We start from the raw sequence: 5,000 nt of genomic DNA, 5'->3' as shown, positions 1-5,000 counted from the left end.
CAATGAGAGTCTTTCTGTTACTGTTTTAACTGAAGAGAGATGAGTCCCAGTGTAGTTCCTCCTGTAATCCTCCTCCCAGCCCCTCCCCCTGTCTCTAAGCCCCTCCTCCTCCCAGCCCCTCCCCTGTCTCTTTAGGCCCCTCCTCCTCCCAGCCCCTCCCCCTGTCTCTTTAAGCCCCTCCCCCTCCAAACCCCTGTCTCTTTAAGCCCCTCCTCCTCCAAACCCCTGTCTCTTTAAGCCCCTCCTCCTCCCAGCCCCTCCCCCTGTCTCCTTAAGCTCCTCCTCCCAGCCCCTCCCTGTGTATCTAAGCCCCTCCTCCTCCCAGCCCCTCCCCCTGTCTATTTAAGCCCCTCCTCCTCCCAGCCCCTCCCCCTGTCTCTTTAGGCCCCTCCTCCTCCCAGCCCCCCCCTGTCTCCTTAAGCCCCTCCTCCTCTCACTGCTGGCAGTGTGCTGTCATCTTCCTCCTCCCTGCTTCCCTTTCCACAGTACCGCTCACACACACACACACACACACACACATTGAGAGGCACATTTTTGCTCCCCGTGCCTTCCCATTTAAAGAACCAGACTCACTTACAACTCTCCCTCCCTCTCTCTCTCTCATTCTCTTTCTCTCTCGTCGCCTTGTGCTGAAAGGGAAGTTGTTTTTTTTGTTGGGACCAAATGGATTAACAAACATTTAATATATGTGAAATAATGATTTTATATGATCGGTCCTCTGGCATTTGGAACACAGAATCATTCCCTTGAGTTACAACTATGTTTTATTATGCTAAGCTGTTTCACAGAATACTATGTACATATTAACACAATGTAACTGCGTTTCTCACAGTTTGGGAAATAAAATGTTATTTCTACCAATGCTGTTGTTTTGAGTCCTCGATGTTCCGGTCTCTTGACTGTGGCTGGACTGTCAGGTCGTAGGTCGTGACCTTCAGAGATAATGGCATCCAGTTGTTTTCCAGGAAAGCACGTCCCCTGTTCACTGAGAGGGGCAGGTCAGCTCCTGACCTTTGAACCCCCCTGCAGGAAGTGGTGCAAGTTCTTAGTTATCTGCATGGATGTATTAATAGAACTGGATGGGGTCACTCCATTCACTGACTGCTCGAAAAAGTTAAGCCCTATAGGACCGCGCCATCTTTGAATAAAACGCGTCATTGATACCTTTGACATGCGCAGTCAAAGGTACCAATGACGTGTTCTTGTAGTCCACGAACAGATTGCGATCATGTGAAATGCAAATGCGCGTTAATGGCTCTCCCCGCTCTGAGTTAGCAATGAAAAGCGGCTTGCTTATGAATCTACTTTCGTCAAATACATCCGTTGGAAAACTTTTTTTTTTATCCAGGCATCTTAGTTTTAACAGTATAATTGTGACTGAACATGTTTTGTTTGCTAGTAGGTGGTATTCATTCTGTTGCCAACAACGCGATGGACAGCCAGGCGAAATAGCTCCAGAGGACCTGGTCCCAGGCGAGTTGAACAGCTGTCCACCCAGAGACAGGATCTCTCGTTGCGGCATGAAGTTCGTGACTAACCCGCCTGGAGCTATTTCACCTGGCTGCCCATCGCGTTGTTGTCCACTTCCTCCACTTCCTCCACTTCCTCCCTTCCTTCACTTCCTCCCTTCCTCCACTTCCTCCCTTCCTCCACTTCCTCCACTTCCTCCCTTCCGCCACTTCCTCCCTTCCTCCCCTTCCTCCACTTCCTCCCTTCCTCCAGTTCCTCACTTCCGCCCTTCCTCCACTTCCTCACTTCCTCCTTTCCTCCCTCCCTCCCCTTCCTCCCCTTCCTCCACTTCCTCCCTTCCTCCACTTCCTCCCTTCCTCCCTTCCTCCACTTCCTCCCTTCCTCCACTTCTCCCTTCCTCCACTTCCTGCACTTCCTCCCTTCCTGACTTCCTCCACTTCCTCCCTTTCTCTACTTCCTCCACTTCCTCCCTTCCTCCACTTCCTGCACTTCATCCACTTCCTCCCTTCCTCCCTCCCTGACTTCCTCCACTTCCTCCCTTCCTCCACTTCCTCCCTTCCTCCACTTCCTCCACTGCCACTCGATCACTACCAGGAAGTCCCTGAGAGGAGAGGAGGTGTTTTACTGTATTAGTTATGATGGATTGTAATAGTCTACCCTACACACTACAGGCCCTTGTACTCGTTGTTGGTCTCCAACAGGAAATGCAAATCTTTTCTCGCTGAAATTAAATCAAAGATATGGCTTAAGGAAAATAAGGCGAGCTAATGGGTTTATAGGACTGGATGAAAAATATCGGTCCTGCTCAAGTTTTCTGCAAACATATAAAGTAGGCTACTGAATGATAAGGGCTGTGACACGTGTGGAGGTAGTCTATCTTCAGGCAGTGTGTAGGTAGTCTATCTTCGGGTGGTGTGTGGAGGTAGTCTATCTTCAGGCAGTGTGTGGATGTAGTCTATCTTCGGGCGGTGTGTGGAGGGAGTCTATCTTCGGGCGGTGTGTGCAGGTAGTCTATCTTCGGGCGGTGTGTGGAAGTAGTCTATCTTTGGGCGGTGTGTGGAGGTAGTCTTCCATAATGAGTGCTTAACGACCCTCATGCATATTCATAGTTTTTGTGTGTATTTTTTAACCTTTATTTTTTTAACCTTTATTTTTTTTACCTTTATTTATCCAGGTTTGTCAACTCAAACGAACAAATATTTATTCACAACTAATGACAGCCTGACAGTCAAGACTGCAGTCTCACCTCACTACTTATCCCCCCCCCCTCCCCTCTCTCTCCCCTCCCCTCTCTCTCTCCCCTCCTCCCCCCTCACTCACCCCCTCCCCTCTCTCTCCCCATCCCCTCTCTCTCTCCCCTCCTCCCCCCTCTCTCTCCCCCTCCCCTCTCTCTCCCCCTCCCCTCTCTCTCTCCCCTCCCCTCTCTCTCTCTCTCCCCTCCTCCCCCCTCTCCCCCCCTCCCCTCTCTCTCCCCCCCTCCCCTCTCTCTCCCCCTCCTCCCCCTCCCCTCTCTCCCCCCTCCCTCTGCTTATGATGAGATTATGAGGCAGCGGGAGGTAAGGATATCTGTGGAGGGGAGCTTATATGGCAGGGCAGCTCGCTCGCACGCAATGCACACCCACACACACATCCACTCACACACCCACTCACACACCCACTCACACATCCACACACCCACTCAGACACCCACACACACACACACTCACACACCCACTCACACATCCACAATGAGAGGCCATTGTAAAGCGCTTTGGATAAGAGCGCTGTATAACCTCAGTCCATTCACCATGTTACAAGACTGTAGGAGCCCTGAAGAGAGCAGTCAGAATCTGTCCCTGGGGCCGGCCATTCAAAGCAAGTATGTTACTATACAGTATTGTCAATTGTATATTGCACTGTATTTTGTTTGCACTGTTTTTTGTACTGTTTTGCACTGTCATGTCTTTGCACTGTCCTGTCCTGCCCGGTCCTGTCCTGCACCCTGTCCTGTCCTGCACCCTGTCCTGTCTTGTCCTGTCCTACCCCGTGTCCTGTCCTGTCCTGTCCTGTCCTGCCCTGTCCTGTCCTGTCCTGTCCTGCCCTGTCCTGCACTCTGTCCTGTCCTGCACCCTGTCCTGTCCTATGTCGTCTGCTACAGCATATGCCTTAACCCTAGTCACATTCCTAGAATGTGTGAACCATAACAGTATACAGTACATGGCCAATAAACAGATCTTGAGTCTTAAAGTCTGGTTTTATTGTTTAAAAGGCAAACAGAACAGCAGTTGAAAAGCAACAGGAGGTGAGGTAGGAACTTGCAGAGAAAGGGGCCCACGGACAGACAGAGCTAACTAGGTAGAACAATACAACAAATATAATGAAAATGTTTCTCTACAGCATTGACTTTTTATCCGTTTCTCAAAGCCATGGTTACCATCGTCTAGTCCCACAGAGCCATATTTCAGTGTGACTTTGCCTCACTAGTGTCTGTTGAGTCGACCAGCAGTGAAGCTTTATTAGAACCAGACCCCTGCTGTCCTGTCAGCCTCCCGTACCGGACAGCATGAGATATACACAGTATACACATCCACACACACCCACCATGTCCTATTAGCTCAACACCAGAACCCCTACTCCTCTCACACATCCACACACACCCACCATGTCCTGTTAGCTCAACACCAGAACCCCTACTCCTCTCACACATCCACACACACCCACCATGTCCTGTTAGCTCAACACCAGAACCCCTACTCCTCTCACACATCCACACACACCCACCATGTCCTGTTAGCTCAACACCAGAACCCCTACTCCTCTCACACATCCACACACACCCACCATGTCCTGTTAGCTCAACACCAGAACCCCTACTCCTCTCACACATCCACACACACCCACCATGTCCTGTTAGCTCAACACCAGTACCCCTACTCCTCTCACACATCCACACACACCCACCATGTCCTGTTAGCTCAACACCAGAACCCCTACTCCTCTCACACATCCACACACACCCACCATGTCCTGTTAGCTCAACACCAGAACCCCTACTCCTCTCACACATCCACACACACCCACCATGTCCTGTTAGCTCAACACCAGAACCCCTACTCCTCTCACACATCCACACACACCCACCATGTCCTGTTAGCTCAACACCAGAACCCCTACTCCTCTCACACATCCACACACACCCACCATGTCCTGTTAGCTCAACACCAGAACCCCTACTCCTCTCACACATCTACACACACCCACCATGTCCTGTTAGCTCAACACCAGAACCCCTACTCCTCTCACACATCCACACACACCCACCATGTCCTGTTAGCTCAACACCAGAACCCCTACTCCTCTCACACATCCACACACACCCACCATGTCCTGTTAGCTCAACACCAGTACCCCTACTCCTCTCACACATCCACACACACCCACCATGTCCTGTTAGCTCAACACCAGTACCCCTACTCCTCTCACACATCCACACACACCCACCATGTCCTGTTAGCTCAACACCAGAACCCCTACTCCTCTCACTCTCTCAC

The 5,000-nt window shown here is 51.0% G+C and overlaps 2 protein-coding genes across 2 annotated transcripts in view; one reads left to right on the top strand and one right to left on the bottom strand.

Moving 5' to 3' along the window:
- Positions 1-851, top strand: part of snx9a (sorting nexin 9a) — a 16,419-nt gene extending 15,568 nt beyond the window's left edge. The window contains exon 18 of the mRNA XM_084446691.1: positions 1-851. This exon is cut by the window's left edge and continues 538 nt beyond it. The gene's annotated coding sequence lies outside the window, so the exon portion shown is untranslated.
- A 4,101-nt stretch (positions 852-4,952) lies between these two features.
- LOC311315724 (angiopoietin-2) overlaps positions 4,953-5,000 on the bottom strand; it is a gene marked incomplete at its 5' end in the record, with an annotated part of 7,940 nt that continues 7,892 nt past the window's right edge. The window contains one exon of the mRNA XM_084446428.1: positions 4,953-5,000. This exon is cut by the window's right edge and continues 416 nt beyond it.

The sequence above is a fragment of the Borostomias antarcticus genome (genome assembly GCF_949987555.1).
Source record: "Borostomias antarcticus genome assembly, chromosome: 12".
Lineage (NCBI taxonomy): Eukaryota > Metazoa > Chordata > Actinopteri > Stomiiformes > Stomiidae > Borostomias > Borostomias antarcticus.
Note: the sequence above shows the minus strand (reverse complement) of the source record. Positions and strands in the feature narration are given on the sequence as shown.